The 20189-nt window shown below is 46.0% G+C and overlaps 1 protein-coding gene across 1 annotated transcript in view; it reads right to left on the bottom strand.

Annotated features, from left to right (window-relative positions):
- LOC122793957 (AT-rich interactive domain-containing protein 2-like) overlaps nt 1-20189 on the bottom strand; it is a 703595-nt gene that overhangs the window by 396960 nt on the left and 286446 nt on the right. The window lies entirely within an intron of this gene.

Genomic DNA, 20189 nt, shown 5'->3' with positions numbered 1-20189 from the left:
AAGCCCAGTTTTTGGAGAGCTTCTTATAATATTGTGTTGTACATGTAGATCAAATTTTAGGTGTTTATTGATTACAACCCCTAGTAAGTTTGTGTGGGAGACTACTTCAATAGGTGTTTTGTTGTAGGAGAATATACTAAATTGGTCTTTGTTTAGGGGGGTATTTTTTTTTTTTGGAGATAAAAACTAAACTTAGTTTTGTAAGGGGTGAATAGCAATTGACTTTTGGTGAGCCAGTTTTCAATGGAGGAAAATGCAAGTCGAGTTATATGTTGGAGTTTGGGTACGGATTCAGCAGAGCAAATAGTAGAATCATCTGCATACTGAATATGAGAGCTGTGGGTGAGTGATAAGTGTGCATTATTGATAAAGATGCTGAATAATAGAGGCCCCAATATAGACCCCTTAGTAACACCGGTAGGGTTGGGGAGATAGGAAGATAGGTAGCTTGTGAATCACTTAAGTGAGGGGGAGGACAGTCCAGTTTGAGAGAGTTGATTTAGAAGAGGAAGATGTGAAACTATCAAAAGCTTTAGAAGGGTCTAAAAATATGGATGAGACAGACTTACCAGAGTCTCTAATCTTGTTGAGTGTGTCCATGAAAGAGATTAAGGCAGTCATTTTGCTGTGACTCAGTCTGAAGTTGAATTTGTACACATTTTTCAAGGATCTTAGAGATAGGTGAAAGAATAGCAATTGGACGGTAGTTAGTGGGCCACTACCTTTGTGGAGGGGTAAAATAAAGGTCAATTTCCAGGTTGTTGTGACATATGATTCATGGATAGATCTATTTATATGTATGTGAATGGGGTAAGCAACGGCATCTGTAGCTAGTCTGAGGAATTCGGTGGGCAGATTATCTGCACTGCAGCCAAGTGCAAGTTTGAGTAGTAGTTTTATTGTGGCAGTGGGTATGGGTTTTAAGGAGGGATTGAGTGTGGAGGAAATTACATCAGAATTTAGAAAGAATGGTGAGCCAGAGGCATGGGGGAGGGAAGAAGGGCTTGTAGAACTGGAGTCTGAGTGGTGTTGGGTGAAGTTGGTAGCGATATTAGCAATGGTGTTAATAAAATGGTTGTTAAATAGATTAGCTACATATTGGTGACTTTTATTTGGAAATGGAGTAGGGTTGGCTTTTGGGCTAGGGTTCAGTAGTGAGGAAATAGATGACCAGAATTTTTGGGGTTATGCTTGTTACTGGACTGAAATTTTACATATTATTCATTTCTGTCTTTGGTAGTTTTTTTTAACTTGGTTGTGGAGTTGCCTGTAGGTGTGTAGGGTGATTAGATTTTTGTGTTTTGGCCATTGTTTCCTGGAATTATCTCTGTCTTGCATTAACTGTTTGTTGATTTTGTTAGCCAATGGGCATGATTACATTCTATCCTTTTTATTCAGGGGGAGCAAGATTATTTAAGGTTTCCAGAAACAGACTAGTAAAGTAGTCTACTGCATCATAGGAATGTTTTTTTAGGATGTTCAAGTTCATTTACTTCAGTATGTTGATGAATGTTTGGGGGTCAAAGTTAGTTAAAATGCGTGTATGTTTAATGTGATGTCCTCTTTGGAGGGAGGGTGATGTTCTAAGTGTGAAAGCTGGGAGATGATCGCTTACAGTATTTGGGATGGTACCAGCTGAGGAGAGGAGGGCATATTCGAGACGACTGGAGAATATGCATATTAATGATAGTGTACAAGAACAAAGGAGATAGTGGTCAGTATACGAATATCAGACTAGTATTACACTGCATTAAAGTTCTTTTATCAGTTATCTTCTCCAGAAGACACAGAGCAGTAGAAAGTTAGATGGGAAATGAGCAGTTTGGATTCAGATCATGATGTAGCACAAATGACCTGATGTTTGCAGAGACAAATACTTGCGAAGCCAGAGAGGAGGAAAGAGTCAAACTGAACATTCCTAGACTTGGAGAAGGTATATGACAAGGCGCCAAGGAAGATGATTTGGGCAGTCCTGCAATGGTCTGAAGTTCCACAAACACTGGTGGAATTAGTGTAGGCTATATACAAAATCCGAAAGGCACTAGTACAGTGTTCAGATTTACAGAGGGAGTTCCCAGTGGGAAAGGGTGAGCATCAGGGTTCATCTCTGTACCCACTGCTCTTTATACTGGTGATGGACTACATTAGCGAACAGGTATGAGGGGACAGATCAACAAAGCTGCATGCATACAATGTGGCATTACAGGCAGACTTGAAAAAGGTCTTCAGCTAAGGGAATGGAATGCAAAACCGAAAGCACATGGGATGAAACTCAATACAGATCAGACAGTTGTAATGGCAGCAAATGGGGGAAAATCAGAAGTTATGAACTGAGACAGAAGGGAAAACAATGGAACTGGTTAACAATTTCAAGTACCTGAAGGGTTGGTTGAGGAGAAGGGAAGTCTGAATGAGAAGATCAAAGCTAGAATCAGAGGGTCTGCAGCCAAATGGAACAGTGTGTCAGAGGTAGTGCATATCAGAAGAATGCCAAAGAAGTAGAAACATATGGTATACAAAACAGTGGTTTGACTAGTACTGCTGTACAGTGGAGAAACCTGGGCAGTAAAGGGAGAGAAGCTGAGGAAGCTAGATGCGATGGAAATGAAGTGGCTCAGACAGGAGGCAGGATGCACACAAAGAAATGAGGACATCAGAGCAGAAGCACAAGCTCTAACTGCAGGAAAGGTCAAAGAGAACAGATTACAGTTGGTCTGAGCAGATGTGAAGGAAAGAATAAGACAATCTAGTAAAGATGATTTGAAACACTACAAGAAGAAGGCAAGAGGAAACAGGGTGTCCACCAAAGAGATGGATGGATTATGTGAGAGATGACCAGCAATTAATCCGGCATGACTGCTAAAAAAGGTAGGACAGTGGCAATGAATCCAGAGAGATGGTGACTGTTGACATTACATCCAGACCCCATGTAGACAATGAAGAAAAAGGGGAATCATGTTGATGGCAAACAGAGCTCCGTTAGAGAATTGTCCTCTGTCTCCAGAATGGAGTAGCTGGGCAGACCTTCAGGGGTTCTGTGATCTCCTATCAGAAAAAGGGCCTGTGTCCATTAAAGCGGCAACCTCTGCCATGGCCGCCCCTTTCCTAAGGTGAGTCAAACTGATGTCTAGACATACAAAACCACAGGAACCTTAAACATGACTCCAATGGCAGAAAGGGTCTTGCCATATTGCTCACTCTTCTGCATCTTCTCCTTTATAGAAGTGTCAAACGCAAGTGACCAGTCTAAAGGGCCTTTTGCATAGGATGCTTTAAATCTGTCCTTAAAGTCACATAACCACAACCAGGGATGATGTCTCACTGTGTCACCAGTACCAGTCACCCTGGCAACTCTACTAGCCACATTTCACATCAGGTGCAAGTTGTGATTTGTGATAGTAGATTTTGTCATCAGAGTGGCTTGCAATTGTTTCTATGACTACATCAATGGATTCTTCAGAGTAGATAAGGCGTGTTGAGTGAGATCTCTCTGGAATCTATTCACATGAATGGCACAAATCAAGGCACAAAGTGGAAATGTGCCCAAAGCATATGTAAGTTTTCCAGGACTCTCTGTTAGGAGGATGAGAAGAATTAGAGTCTTTAGATAACTCTGTTTTGGTGGCTGTTGCCACAATAACAAATTCAACTGGTGGAGATTTTGACAGAAGAGTTTATCCTTTGATAGGGGGAGAATTTTTCCCGGCTTTCTGGGGATTGCTTTGCATGTGTTGGGCTCCTGCTATGCACTCCTGACCACCAAGTCAATCAACTTGTCAGCTGGAGGGACCACCCATGACACAGACTGTGTCATCCTGTATGCCTCAAATAACTTCTTGAGAGGGGTAAGTCAATGCATCAAGACCCCCTCTGACACATCAGTTCCAGTATGTCACCAAATGAGGTGTCACTCAGAAGGGATTGTGAGAAAGTATACTTGTGTAAGAATTTACCATAACAATAGGATGTTCTACTTTTACTAAAGGGATATCCTACTGAAGATAGCTATATGTCCACAGCCAGCATACAAAAGCCTTAGGCCTTTCTAGGCACCAGAGGTCAAACTTAAGTCCTACATCCAGGACGCAAGGTATATAAATAATATACAGGCATCTAAATTCTCACAAATTAATTGCCACAGGAGAACCAGAGCAACACAAGAACAACAAGAGAAAAACTATGTGCATCTAGAAAGGACAAAAAGAGAACCCCTTGGTCAGAGGGCAAGGAAACAGAAGACAGAATGGGAAAGGAGGGAGGGAGGGATGGGATACTTCAACAATGAAAAGTAGAACATCTACTGTTATGGTAAGTTCTCATACAATTGTATCACAACCTTTATTACGTTTTAGTATTTCTTACTAAATGGTGAGTACAAAAGCTACCGTAGAGGAAGGTAGGAAACAACCAATGAGCCCCCCAAAAACCCATGCAGAATGTCCCCAGTAAAGCCATATCTGGCTTCACAAGTGTCATCTAATAAGAAGTTATGTACTCACCATAACGTTCCATGTGAGTTGTTCCATCTCGCCTTCATTCTTCACTGATGGGTTCGGAGCCGATCCCTCAGCTCCGACACGGCCTGTAGCAAAGCTCAAGGTTTACCAGTAGCTCGAAACCAAGCCCCTTATCCCATGATGCACGGCTGGAATTACCTCAGATCTTGTTTGCTGCGTGTACCATGTACCATATCCCTGTAAGAGAAATACTCTCCCAAGAGAGGGAGAAGGATTGAATAACCAGGATGACAGCAGCCTCTAAATCAGATATCAGCCAGGTGGGGGATGGAGGGAGGGACGTGAGAATGAAGGCGAGATGGAACAACTCACATGGAATGTTATGGCGAGTACATAACAATGTGAAGTTGTTCAATCTCGCTGTTCATTCTCCACTGATGGGTAGCGTCCCTAGCACCCTCAATCTCAGGTGGCTCATGGGAGTACATTCTTCAGGACCGTAGACCCAAAAGAAGCCCTGTCCCTGGAGGCCTTATCAACTTTGTAATGAGTGATACAGGTATGAGGTTTAGACCAAGTGGCTGCAGCACAAATGTTATCAAGGGGCAAATTTGGCTTGGAATGCAGAAGATGTAGAAACTGCTCTGGATGAATGAGCTTTAATCTTGAGTAGTAAGGGCATATTAGCAGCTGAACAAACAAAGGTGATACAATCAGATAGCCACTTAGAAAGGGTTGTTTTAGCCACTGGTCTATCTTTTCTGGCTTCAGAGAAAGACACAAAGAGCTGGTCTGATTTTCTAACATCTTTTTTTCTGTCCAAATAATATCTGAGCTGTCTGTGAACGTCAAGTTTGTGCATGTACTCTAGTTTGCTGGAATGGCTGGGGAAGAAGACTGGCAACTGAATGACTTGGTTGATATTAGATTCCGAACAAACTTTGGGCAAAAAAGAGGGTTTGTCCTAAGAGATACTCTATCAGCATGAAAAATCAAATAACGCAGGCTGATAGATAAGGCTTGAAGTTCTGACACTCTGCAGGCAGAAGTAATAGCCACCAGAAATATGGTTTTCCAGGATAAAAATTTTAGATCACATCAGCCCGTCCACTCCAAGATGAAAGTTAGATATAGCAGCCAACTGGACCCGAACTATAGCAGCTGCAGCACCTTTATTAAAAATCATAGTCAAAAATTCTAAAATGGACGTCTAAGGGGCATGATAAGGATCAATGTTCTGCTTAGAAGCCCATATGGAAAATCACTTCCACTTACTAAGATATAATCTTCTAGTGGACGGCTCGTGGGAAGACAAGAGGATCTGTCTTGTCTCATCAGAAAGATCATGAAGCCTGACTATGAGGGGAACTGGAGCAGCCAAGCTGTGAGCTTCAGTGACTGCAATGAAGGATGGAGGTCCCCCGACGATGTGTCAGAAGGTCCGGAACTGGGTCCAGAATCCATGGATCCTCCAATAGAAGATGATGAAGAAATGGGAACCAAATCTGCTGAGGCTAATGAGGGGCTATAAGAATGATGGTCCTCCCCAGCGACATTGCCTTCTGTAGAAGCTTGGGTATTAGCAGGATCAGTGGAAATGCATAGAGGAGACCCAGGGGCCAATCGTGTATGAGTGCGTCTCTAGGGGGCTCTCCCGGAGGGGGAATCAGGGCAAAGTAGCTTCTGCATTTCGTGTTGATGTGACTGGCAAACATATCGCAGCAAAGCTGGCCCCATTTGCGGAAAATCCTGTCCGCAATCTCTTGCTTGAGGGACCACTTGTGAGGCAACACGATTGCCCTGCTCAGTTTGTCTGCTATCACGTTGGATCTCCCCAGGATGTGCATTGCCAACAGAAAGCGCTGGGAGGAGACAGCCCACTGTCAAACTCTAAGGTCTTCTCGGCAAAGGGGGTAAGACTTGGTAACACCTTGTTTGTTCAAGTACCAGACTACTGACATTGTCTGTCTGAATCGCAATCGTCCCTAAAGGAACAGAGTCCTGGAAGTACTGCAACGTTAGAAGTACTGTTCTCATCTCCAGGACACTGACCTGCAGATGTCTCTCTTGATTTGTCCATGTGCCTTGGGCAGTCTTTCCCTGAAAATGCCCCTCTACCCTATCAAGGAAGTGTCCGTGGTCACAGAGGCTACTGGAGGGGGTAGTACAAAGGGGCGTCCTATGGTTACATGGAGACGCCAATCACCACTGGAGATCTCTCTTGCAGGAGTTCGTAATTAAAATCATGTGATTCATTGGAAGTTCCTGATAAGACCATTGAGTGAACAGCAGCCGTTGAAGAATCTGCATATGCATCCTTGCTAATGGTATGGCCAAGATCTCTGCAGCTATCAAACCCAAGACTTTTAAAACTTCTGCAGCTGGTGCTCTGTCCTTCGATACCAAACAGCTGACGTGCTGGCGAAGAAGAAAGACTCTCTCAATAGGTAGTTGTAGAGTGGTGGTTGAAGTGTCTAACTCTGCCACTATAAAGACGATATGCTGTGATGGCAATAAGGCAGACTTTTCTGAGTTGATCGTAATGCCTAAGTGTTTGCAATGCCTAAGTATTTGCAGAGTGTCAGAGTGTATTCTCTTGCCTGAATGAGGTGATGCCTGGTGGTGGAGGTAAGGAGCCAATCATAGAGATACGGAAACACCCGGAATCCTAGACGTCTCAGGTGAGCTGTGACCACTGCCATGCATTTGGTGAACACTCTGGAGGCAGTAGTGAGACTAAAGGGCAGGGCCCGAAACTGATAATGATTGGCTCCCAGCCGGAAACGCAGATGATCTCTGGATGGCCTGGCCATTTATATATGTGGTAGTACGCATCCTTGAGATCTACTGAGCACATCCAATGGTCTCTCCCTAAGAAGGGAAGTATAGACTGTAGCGTGACCATCCGGAACTTCTCTTTCTTGACAAATTGGTCGAGTCTGCTGAGGTCCAAAATAGGTCTCCAGTCCCGTTTTCTTTGGAACCAAAAAGAATCTTGAGTAAGCTCCTTATCCTATCTGGTCTGCTGGGACTGGCTGGATGACTTTTTCTAGCAACTTGCGGACCTCTATAGTTGCTTGTTCCCTGTAACTGTGTGGAACGTCCGGGATTCTCCTTGGGGGTGTGGGTGGAGTGGAGAACGGTATGAAATACCCTCTGGAAATAATACTTTGTACCCAGTTGTCGTATGTTATATCTCGCCAGGCGTCTGGGTACAAAGATACGCGACCCCCGACTGCCTCCAGAGCAGGACAGTCCGGTCTCCCTTCAGGAGCGCTGACAGGGCTGACCTGAGAAGTGATCTCTGTCACCCTGGTGCTGCGGACCCCCTTTGCCGCGAGGGCGGCGGCTTCCATTATTACCCCCTCCTCTGCCCTGAGGGGGGGGGGGTCACCACGTGTGTCCTGAAAGGCTCCTTGGGCTTTTCGGAGCCAGATCTTCCCACCCCTCTGGCCTTTGGGGTAAGGCCACGTAGGGGTGGAAAAGCAGACTCTGACAGCAGACAGTGTCATTCCCCTCCTGCTCACACCTAGTGAGAGTATCCGTCACTTTGGGCCCAAAAAGAGATGAGGCATCAAAAGGGGTGTTGACAAATGAAGACTTAAAGGGCTCCACGAAGGAACACAAGCGCATCCAGGAATGTCCTCGTAAAGCAACTCTTGTACCCGCTGCCCTACTCGTCCCATCAGCTGCATAAGATATGAGCCACATGGACAAGTTCACAATGGAATTTAGGGTAGCAAGCTGGGCGGCAACTTTGACGGAAGCCCCTGCAGTTACAGCACCCTGAAGAGTACCTTCCAACTCCTTAAGGAGATCTCTTTGCAGTCTGGTAAAATGGGTCAAATAGTTCATGGATTGGAGTGTAAAAGTCGCTGAACTAAACATGCGTTTCCCGTATCGATCCATGATCCTAGACTCTCTGTTAGGAGGATGGATCGACGAGGAAGTCTCAGACATTTCCTTCTTGGTGGCTGCCGCCACCGCCACCACCATGGCATCAAAAGGGACTCCCTTGGTCAAGAAGGCTTTATCCACAGGGACAGAAATAAACTTGTTAGGCCTCCGAGGGACAGGTTCCACGGACTCCGGTGACTCCCACGCCCTCCAAGAGAGCAGCTGCATGAGCTCATCGAAGGGCGGAGCCACCCAAGAGGTGGAAGGTTGATACCCAAAAGCCTTCAGGAGAACTGACTCTTCCTCAGTAGGGCGTTTGGACTGCCAATCACCCCTCTGCCTAAGGATCTCAAGTATCTCCGCAAAGGAGATATCTTCAGAGGGGGATCGTGGGGATGCAACTGATGCAAAGGCGGACACTGGCGCTTTGGGGGAAGAAGAGACCAGACCTGGTGTCGAGGATGTCTTTGGGTACAAGACTTTCCTCACAGCTCCGATGAGAAGGAGTCAATGGACCCGAAGGAACCGCCAGCCCCTCCCGCACAAAGAGGAAGAGTCGGCACCAAGTCGGTGCGACTATCCTCCCCGGACCCGACAGGAGAGCGTCGGCCCCTGAGTCCCCGGACGGCACCGAGGATGTCAGAGTAGATTGAACCGATGACACCGGAGCAGGTCTCGGCTCCAAAGGCATCACAATCAGCAGGTCAGCCCCCTCCGGCTCCGAAGATCCGGTACAGCTCGGAGGAGCAATCAAGTCCGGGGTGGTGGTCTTCGGTTCCGATGCTCGGGTCGGAGCCGGCAATTTAGCAAGGCCTGGTGCCCGTAAGAGCTTCTGCACCAATCGATCCATATCCAAATCCGAGAGGCTGACAAGGCCTAGAGGAGTGCACCGAGGATGCAGATTGGAGGAATGGAGAAACAGCTCTCTCGGAGACCGGCTCCAGAACCGTGGGCCAGCTCCAAACTGAAGAGACACTCGGCTCACAGAGCTGTGGAGTTGAAGTCCCGGGATTCTCAAGTTTTTTAGACTTTATCAATTCCTTAGTTCCTTTGGAATCTGTAGAGGATTTAGAGGACTTGCTGACCCCATCCTGGTCACTCAAGGCTTCAGCAAACCCCTATCCACAAGCTTCCCTTCCCTCTCCAAAGAAAACCTTGTAGAAAAGGAATGGCAAATGCTGCAGGACACCTGCAAGTGCACTGCACCTAAACAATACACGCACTGAACGTGCCCATCAGTGAGAGACATCTTTTGCCACAGTCTGAACATTTCTTAAATCCAGACATGGGATGTTTGTCTTTTTGCTCAGACATATTAGTAAAGACTGTAGGCTTATTTTAAACAACCCACACGTCTAAATACAGCCTGAAAAAAATGCAAACAACTAGGCTCAAATAAACCCACCTAAGTTATAAAACACACTGTAAACTATGCCCAGAGGAAAAACAGGGCTAAACTATGTAAATAACTATCTAAATATACACACTATAAATGCAATTAACTACTATAGAGAAAAACAGACACACTTCAAGTACTACAAGGACAACGCACTCTCTAAATAACTAGGCCCAACATGAGGCCACTACATCTATAGAAATATAGTAAAGCACCAAGAGAAAGGTGAAGCCAAAGGGGCTACAGTAGCTATATAAATGTCTAAGTAAATATTATAAGAAAAATAAGAAACAACTTGCGAAAAACGTTTTTCTCAAAAGAAGGCTCGAGCAAACTGGAACTATTGAGATCTGTGCTCCGGCAAACTAGATCTGAGGTAATTCCAGCAGTGCACCATGGGATAAGGGGCTTGGTCTCTAGCTACTGGTAAACCTTGAGCTTTGCTAACAGCCGTGTCGGAGCCGAGGGATTAGCTCCGAACCCATCACTGAAGAATGAACGGCAAGATTGAACATCTTCACATCTTGTGTTTAGTGAAAGAATGTACAGAGGGGGGCCAAGCAGTAACCTCCAAAATGGATCTGGCATCCAGACTCTAAAAATGCACCAGAATGTGGCTACTGCCCTGTTAGAATGAGCACAAATTGAAGAAGAAAGCTGCTCACTATGAAAAGAACAACAAAAGGAAATGGCCTTAGAAATCCAAGGGGAAATGTTTTGCTTAGAAACCACTAAACTCAATTTCTTTGCATGAAGAAACAAAATACTGCACAGATTTCCTAATACCTTTAGTCTTATCCAAATATTTGAGCTGTCTATGGAAATCTAAAGTATGTAGAATCCTCTCACCACAACTCTAAGGTGAAGAGAAAAAAAAGAAAGGTGAATGGACTGATTTAAGGACAAATCATTGACCTCTTTGAGCAAAAAAGAAGGATTAATGTGAAGAGAAGCTCTCCCTCTCTCTCTCTATGAAAAACAGAAAACTGGGAAATACCATGAGCACCTGGAATTCTGGAACTATTTTGGCAGAAAAGCCCCCAAAAAACAGCCTTCCAAGTACAGAACTGCAGAAGCTGCAGGTTCAAAAGGAGGCAAAGTCAATTTTTTCAGAACAAAATTAATGCCCCAAGAAGGCGGACTGGGCTTTCTTAGGTAATTAATATGAAAGTCACCTTTCAAACACTAACTTCAAACACAGAGGAAAATGGTGGCTCCAAAGGCAGACAAGCAGAGATGACTGTCAAATAAGCTTTAACAGATGAATATTCCAAGTCGGAACTGAGCAACTTAAACAGTTATAAAAGAACATTAGGAATACTCAATAAAAGTGAGTCCTGTTCATGCTTGTGACAGCAAATTGAACATCTTTTCCACTTGGCAACATGGAATTACTTAGCAATCGTTTTTTTGGCCTCCTGCAAAACCCAAAGTACACCCTCAAAAAAACAAAAAAACAAAAAGGAATTAAAACCCTATCACCCAAAGACAAATGTAGGGTAAGCAGATGAGGGTGAAGGAAAGTGTCCTTGCCTGTGTGAACAGATCCAGCCTTGTGAGGTAACTTGTGATGACTGCTCCTGGCCAGACGAAACAGAAGAGAACCAATGCTGTCTTGGCTCAAAGGGTGTCAACGAAGAGATTTTGGGCCTGTCCCATATGTTGTTGTTCAAGACTATGAGCAAAAGCATAAGAAGTGGATTGTTATTCAGAAAAATTCCTCTCCAACTTGTCACCTCACTCTGGAAAAGAACTTGGGAAGATGCTTGTTCACATAGGAGGCAAATAAATCTGCTTGAAGGGTACCCCACCAATGGATAATGTCCAAAAACACCTCCTTATGAAGCATACATTTAATGAGGATCTGCCAAGACTGTGCTCCGAAGGAATGTAAACTGCCTGAAGTATCAGATGACAACTGATGGCAAGAGCTAGTCCGCAAAGAATTACTTTGTGCCCCTTTTTTTGGTTTACACAATACATGATAGTGGTTGCTGTCTGTGCAAGAGCAAAGAGAAGCTGGAACCCAAATGGAATGTAGGTCTTGATGAGCCAAAAGCAGAGCCCTTATTTCTTTGATGTTGATGTGATCCTCCATTTGCTGGGGATACCACTCTCCCTGGACCCTAAAGCTGTTGGAAGAGGCCCCGCCAGCCCAGGTCTGAACCATCTGTATATAGCTGCTGAGTGGGGAAAGAACTTGGAAAGGGTAGGCCCATATTCAGAGAAATCTGATGCATCTACCACCAAAATTCCTGTTTGTGACAAGGCAAGAAAGGAATGGGAAATTCCACAGAATGAGAATGCTGAAGCGAGATTCTCTTTAGACATACCTCTGAACTACCCAGATTTCCGCTTCCAATTTTTGGTCTGTTTCCTCAAAACTTGTGGTTTTCTGGCAAATCCCTGTAGACTGAAGTCACTAAATAATGACATACATTTGAGTTTTGGAGCTCAATATCCTCCAGAAAATGCATGCTAACGCAAATCCTGTTCTTCTATTAACTTTCGAAGTTTAGAAAGCAATATTTAAAACCTGTCCCTATTTTTGGGCCTTTGTCACACCATTATTTTTAGGCTTTTGTCCAGACTTCTTATGCTAGGAGGTTGAGAGGTATTTCTTTAGCTACCAATGAAGATTCCCTCACGTGGAGTTAGTGAAAGGACCTAGAGGAATGGTGGAAGCCATGTACTCCAAAAGCCAGCAGAAATTCTCTTCCAGATACCACTTGCAAAGGAAGAGGTGACTGGAAGAAAGCTGTCCAAAAGGTGACCTTGGGTGGTGGAAGAAAAGCGATCATAGTCAAGGTCCGAATCTTGCATACCAGGAAAAAGTACAGCTGTGTACACTTACCATAAATGTAGATGTTCGAGTGTATTCACTGTTGCAGTCATTACATTTGGGTAATCTGCTGGCAGGTTGGCCTGATTAACAAAGTCTTGGGTCCTGCGTCGGATGCCGTCCCTTCTTCCATGACGTCAGGTCGTCAGGGATATAAAACATGCAGCAGATGCCATTGCATCAGTTTTTCTTGCTCCAGATGTCTGGTGGCCCCCAAATGGGGAGCAAATAAAATTAAAAACACAAAAATATACCTCCAACCAAAAGCAAATACACCAAAAAGGCTTTTAAGCATAGTAAAAGAAAGTAGAGGAATACTAAGAGAAAAACGGGGCTGGAGGGAGGGTAACCAGGACTGCAACAGTGAATACACTCGAACGTCTACATTTATGGTAAGTGTACAAAATTATACTATGTTCTTCGTGTTTCACTGTTGCAGTCATTACATTTGGGTAGATTCCCAAAGCTATGGTTGGGAGGATGGATTTATACAGCATTAGGACCAGCTATAAGGCCCTGCAAGACAGCGGTGGCAAAGCCAACTCTGGATTTAGAGAAAATTGGTAAATGATAATGCTTGGTGAAAGTATGTACTGAACTCCAGGTAGCAGCTTCTAGAATATCCTTGGTAGGAACACCTCTGAGAAAGGCTGCAGAAGTAGATGCAGCCCTGGTGGAATGAGATCTGATCCCCTGGGGGATAGGTTTTCCATGGTGCTTATAGTAGAAATGAATGCAATGGCTTATCCATTTAGAAATGGTTTGCTTTGAAATAGCTTTCTCCTCTGCCCCAGCAGCAAATGACACTAGCAATTGTTCAGATTTTCTTTGAAATTTAGTTCTGTCCAAGTAGAATCTAAGTTGTCTGTGCAAGTCCAAGGAATGCAGAATCCGTTCCCCTTTGTTCTGTGGATTGGGATAGAAGGTTGGCAAATGAATGGACTGGTTAAGAGCCACACTGGAAACCACCTTGGGCATGAAGGATGGATTGGTCCTCAGAGATACCCTGTCCACATGAAAGATGATGAAAGGGCCGACTGCCATAAGGGCCTGTAATTCAGATATCCTTCTAGCTGAAGTAATTGCTAAGAGGAAGGCTGTTTTTCAAGAAAGAAATTTTAAGTCTGCAGTAGCAGCTGGCTCGAAAGGAGGTAAAGTGAGCTTTTCCAAAACAAAGTTAAGGTCCCAAGCAGGGGTAGGAGCTCTCATGGGTGGTCTCAAGTTCTTTGCCTCTCTGAGATACTGTTTCAGCAGGGGATGAAAAGAGGGGTGGTTCTGTGTTATAGTGAGCTGAAATAGCTGAAGCGTGGATTTTAATAGAGGAAAAAGACAGGCCCTTGTGAAGCATCTCAGTTAAGTATTGCAAAATCTGAGGTAAGTTGGGAGCTGCTGAGCTCATCCCTAAAGACTGGTTCCAGGCACAGAATCTTTTCCATTTGTAAGCATAAGATTTTCTAGTACTAGGTCTTCTCGACTCCAAGATGCCATCCATCACAGGTTTGCTGAGGGATGTTAATAAGAAGTTATGTACCTACCATAACGTTCCATGTTAGTTGTCTTCTCTCGCCTTCTTTCTTGCTTGATGGGTTCGGAGCCGATCCCTCGGCTCCGACTCGGCACTTGCTTTAGCTCGAGAACTCCTTTTACCAGCTCGAGGCAGCCCCATATCCCATGATGCAAGGCAGGAAGTACCCAGATCTCGTTTGTTGACAAAAGGGCAATAACACCAAGCATAAACAAAACTTCCCAAAGGAAGAAGAAACTTACAGATGGAAAAAGGACCAGGTCTGAATGGTCTTAGCATAATAGTTTCTTATACAAGGTCTGTCCAGGCCAGGGGGAAGGAGGGAGGGTCAAGAAAGAAGGCGAGAAGACAACTAACATGGAACGTTATGGTAGGTACATAACTTTAATGTTAAGTTGTCAATCTCGCCTTCATTCTTGCTTGATGGGACCGTCCTAGCACCTCTATCCTGGGTGGCTCAATGGAACAAACTCTTGAGGACTGTAGAGCCAAAACTGGCTCTGTCCCTGGAGGCCAAGTCCAATTTGTAATGGGAAACAAAAGTGTGAGGAGTGGCCCAAGTGGCGCTGCACAAATAGTATCCAAAGGCAGTCTAGCTTGAAAGCTGTAGAAGTAGCTAAACTCCTAGTTGAATGTGCTTTAGGTTTTGAGCACAGCTGTTTTCCCCTGATCGTATAAATTTCAGTGATGACCGAAGAAAGCCATCTGGACAAAGTCACTTTAGAAACAGGAAGGCCTTTTTTATTATCCGCATAGGAAACAAAAAGTTGATCAGATTTTCTAAATTTTTGTTCTGTCCAAATAATATCTGAGCTGACGGTGGACGTCAAGATAATGTAGCTTTGTTCAGCTCTATCTGAATAGTTAGGAAAGAATACGGGAGATCAATGGATTGATTCAGATTGTTTTTTGAAGCGACCTTCGTAAAAAGGATGGATTAGTTCTCAAAGATACTCTGTCTTTGTGAAAATCAAATAGGGGTCGAACTGAAAGAGCATGAAGTTCCGACACCCTCCTGGCAGATGTAATAGCCACTAGGAATAAAGTTTTCCAAGAAAGATATTTCAAGGAACAAGAAACAGCTGGCTCGAAGGGGAATGATGTCAGCACCAAATTTAGATCCCACTGAGGAGGAGGATTCCTGATTGGAGGTTTTAGTAGGAAAATTCCTTTCAAGAAGGCCCTGCAGAGTCTATGGGACATAATATTATGATCTGCTATCCCGACATGAAAATTAGAAATAGCAGCCAACTGAACTCTGACTGTTGAAGAAGAGGAGCCTGCATTAAAAATCTCTGCTAAGAAGTCCAGAACTGCCTGAACAGGGGCAGTGAAAGGATCAATATTTTGGGCCTTAGCCCAATAAGAGAAACGTTTCCATTTGCTTGTGTAAATCCTCCTGGTAGAGGATTTTAGTGAAGCTACTATGATATCTCTAACTGGGTTAGAGATCAAAGGAAGCCTGGCTAAGGAAGGAAGTGGAGCAACCATGCTGTGAGGTTGAGAGAAGGAATTGACCTGTGCAGCTGACCGGATTGGTGAATCAGTAGATCTGGCACTGGGTCCAGATGCCACGGCTGCACCAACAGGTGACGATGGAGGAACAGGAACCAAACTTGTCGAGGCCAGTAAGGGGCAATGAGAATCAATTTGGCTCTCAAACGGTAGCTTTCTGGATCACCTGAGGGATCAGAGGAAATGGAGGGAAGGCATAAAGAAGTCCCTGGGGCCAATCCTGGGTCAGAGCGTCTCTGGGGATGGCCTGATAGAGGAAGAGGCTGAAGAAGTCTGGACATTTGCTGTTTTGGGGAGTAGCAAAAGATTGCAACATGGACGACCCCATTCCAGAAAAATCTCTTCCGCTATAGACTGCTTGAGAGACCACTCGTGAGGCATGAGGATAGCTCTGCTCAATCTGTCCGCTATAATGTTGGTTTTCCCAGGGATATGCGTTGCTACCAGAAACCGATGAGAGGAGATCGCCCATTGCCAAAGTCTGGCGCTTCGACACAAGGGGTAGGACTTGGTTCCGCCCTGTTTGTTGATATACCAAACTACAGACATGTTGTCTGTGTGGACTGCAATTGTCCCTACGGGAAGAAAGTCGTTGAGGGCTTGCAACGTTAAAAGCACTGCTCTCATCTCCAGGACATTTATGTGCAGATGGTACTCGAGCGGTTGCCACGCCCCATGAACCATCCTGCCCTGATAATGACCCCCACCCGATCAGGGAGGCATCCGTGGTGACAGTGGCTATCGGGGACGGGGTACAAAGCACCTGCCTTGGTGAACCTGAGACGATGTGATCCACCAAGCAAGATGTTGTTTGCATGTCTGTGTCACCAGAATCTGGTGACGCATTGGGAGTTGCTGGTATGACCACTGTGTGAACAGCATCCACTGAAGGAGGCGCATGTAGAATCGAGCCAGGGAAGAAGAGTAATGGCCGCAGCCATGAGACCTAATACCTTTAGAACCATTCTGGCCTGTACTTTCTTGCTGGCCAGAATGATCCTGACATGAGTCTGAATGTCTGAAACTCTTTGTTCTGTAAGGGTAGCTGACATCCGAACAGTGTCTAAGTTTAGCCTATGAAGGTAATAGACTGGCAGGGCGATAAGGATGACTTTTGAAGTTGACTGAGATGCCTAAATGAGAACAAAGGTCTATTGTGTAATCCCTGGCTTGTATAAGCTGATGCCTGGTGGTGGCTGACAGGAGCCAGTCGTCGAGATACGGAAACACCTGGAATCCTTGACGTCTCAGGTGAGCCGTGACCACTGCCATGCATTTGGTGAACACTCTGGGGCTGTAGTGAGACCAAAGGGCAGGGCTCTGAACTGAAATGACTGGACCCCAGCCGAGCGGAGAAATCTCCTGGAGCGTCTGTGAATTTTGATGTGATAGTACGCATCCTGAAGATCTATTGAGCACATCCAGTTGTCCTTCTGTAAGAAGGGCAGAATTGACTGAAGAGTGACCATTCGAATCTTGTCTTCCTGACAGACTTGTTGAGTCTGCTGAGATCCAATATTGGTCTCCAGTCTCCCGTCTTTTGGGGACCAAAAGAACCTTGAGTAGATTCCGGCTCTGAATGGTCTATTGTAACTGGCTGAATGGCTCTTTTTGCAGTAGTTTTGCGATTTCTGACTCTGCAATGTCCCTTAGACCGGGTGGTACATCTGGAAGGGAACTTGAGGGAAGGGACTTTCCTCGAAAGGAATTATGTAACCCTTGGATATGATCGACTGTACCCATCTGTCTTGAGTGAGGGAATGCCAGGCTTCTGGGTACAGTGATAATCTTCCCCGACTGCCTCCAAGGAGGGACAGCCGGGCAACACCTCAGGGATGCTGAAAGGGCTTCTCAGGAAGAGACTCCCTGTTGCCCTGGTTCTTCGGACCCCTCTGCCTCTAGAGCGTCTGTTGTTATTACCCCTCTGCCTCTAGGGGTAAACTGACCACGTGAATCGGCGTGACTCCTTGGGATTTACGGAACCACATCTTCCCACCCTTCTGTCCTTTGGGATAAGGCCTAGAAGGGGTGGAAAACGGACTCCAACAGCAGAAAGAGTCTTGCCGTCCTGCTCACACCTGGTCAAGGTTTCCTTCACCTGAGGGCCAAACAAAGCTGACCCATGAAAGGGAGAATATGTGAAGGGCCTTAAAGGGATCCATAAAATCACATAGCCGCATCCAGGCTTGGCGTCTAAGAGCCACACCTGTGCCTGCGGCTCTACTCCATCAGCAGCATAAGATATTAGCATGGAGGAGTTAGCAATGGAAATGAGGGTTCGTAGCTGCGAAGCAATCTTTTCTTGGGCCCCTGCAGCTGTAGGATCCTGAACTACTTCTCCCAGCTCCTTCAGGATATCTCTCTGGAGTCTGGTGAAGTGACAAAGATAATTCAGCGAGCATAGCAAAGGTCGCTGAGGAAAACATCCGCTTGCACCTATCCATGGTCCTAGAGTCCTTATTAGGAGGATGGACGGGCACAGAAGGATCTGCAAGTTCCTTTTTGGTGGCAGCCACCACCATGGCATCAGCGGGGACACCCTTGGTAAGGAATTGTTTGTCACTAGGGGCAGGTATAAATTTAGAAGGCCTCCTAGGGACTGGCTCTACAGAGTCAGGAGCTGTCCACGCCTTCGAGCAATAACCTGCATAAGGGGTCGAAGGCGGAGACACCCAGGAGGTGGAGGGCCGAGATCCAAACGCCTCTAGGTATACTGACTCATCCTCAGAGGGATTGTTGGTGGGCCAGTTTCCCCTCTGTTTCAGAAGTTCTAGGATGTCTGAGAAGGAGACATCCTCAGAGGGGAATCTAGGGGATCCCTCTGACTCATCAAAGTCAGTATCCAGTGACAGACTCGGGAGTCTACATGCTTCCTCTTACAAGTCCTCTTCCTAGGAGGATCTCCCGAAACATCAGGAGAATCCTCGGAAGAGGGGGAAATTCCCAATGGGGAAACCTGAGGCGGAGGATCTCTGGGTCCTGTAGCAAGAGAAGTGGCAGAGATGTCAACAGGTACAATAGAGGGAGGAGCTACTGGAAGAGACTGCTGACTGATACTAGTGGCCAGTACACTCTTCATCACCTCGAATGCTCCCCTCCCAGGCAGGTCCGAGAGGCCCTGCTCCGAAGAGCTAGGAACTCCAAGGGCCACCGAAAAGGAAGTCTCCGAGGCAGATGTCGGAGCCGAGCTCACCAAGGCCGAGGCTCCAAGGGGAAGAGCGGGTTCGGACAAGGGTCCGATGCCACTCACCCCCTCGGAGGAGACCATGGAAGCCCGACCACCGAATCCCTCTAAGGAAGAGGAGATAAGAGTAGGGGCTGAAGGAACAGAAGGGGGTATCCGTCCTCCAGCCGTAGCAGTAACCAAGCCCGAAGACTCCAACTCCAAGCTCTGGGGTAGAGTTGAAGGAGGAACTGTAACGGGGTGTGGACCAACAGTCGTCTGCTGAGACGGACTGTGTAGCATTTGGGCCAGTACCTGCGACTTGAGCAATCTACTGACCACTCTCTCTAGGTCATGATCTGACAACCTGGATGACCTTGAAGATCGGCTCCGATGGCTCCGCTCCGATAGAAGAGGCGAGGCGGGCAGTATCGCTCCAAGGAAGGACACCCCGACCCCTTCCTGGAAGGGGCCATCGGACCCGATATTACTGATCCTGTCGGCACCGATTTCTCGGAGCCGACAGAACGTCGCGATGTATCGGCTCCAGCCGAGCCGATACAGCGTCGGAGCCGATCGGGCCGACACCGATGCCTGTGCCACATGGGTGTCGGAGCCGATCGGAGCCGACACCGATGCCCGCGGGTGTCGGAGCCGGTTGGAACCGACACCACAGTGGTCCGTTAGTAGCACCGATAGCCATCGGGCCGAAAGCTTGGATCAGAATCGGCTCCAGCCGAGCGATCTCGACTCTATACGAGTCGGAGCCGAGGCCACAGGCTTAGAAACAGAAGCCTGGGTCTTGGCAGATTTAGTTGATTTTGAGGCGACTTAGCCGGAGAGCCCTCCGGCAAGAAGACCCCTGAGAATCAACTTATTACGTCTCTCCTGCAGGACTCTCTGGCTGAAGGAGTGACAAATAGCACAGGAGTCCTGCAGGTGAAGAGGGCCCAAACAGTACAGGCAAGAAGTGTGACCGTCTGTCAGAGACATCTTCTGACAGCACGAGTCACACTTCTTAAAACCTGAAACCCTCTCTTTAGACATGGTGCCTTAACACAACACACACTAGTCCAATTAAATTAAACTAATACCAAAAGGTATTTAGTAAAAAACACCAACACGCACACCCTAACAGGGGGATGGGATAGGAAACTAACTGACTAAAAAATTAAAAGAGACAGGGAATTCTGTCAGAAAAAGTTAAATTTAAAGTTAAACTATCAAAACAAAATAGTTTTTAACTAAAAGGGGCTTAAATGTCACAAATGTGAATTACTTACCAGGAGCTGGTAAAGAGAAGACCTCCCAAGCATCTGGGTACTTCCTGCCTTGCATCATGGGATATGGGGCTGCCTCGAGCTGGTAAAAGGAGTTCTCGAGCTAAAGCAAGT

This window comes from Protopterus annectens, chromosome 2.part1 (assembly GCF_019279795.1).
Source record: "Protopterus annectens isolate FY-2018-M chromosome 2.part1, PAN1.0, whole genome shotgun sequence".
In the NCBI taxonomy this organism is placed as follows: domain Eukaryota; kingdom Metazoa; phylum Chordata; order Ceratodontiformes; family Protopteridae; genus Protopterus; species Protopterus annectens.
Note: the sequence above shows the minus strand (reverse complement) of the source record. Positions and strands in the feature narration are given on the sequence as shown.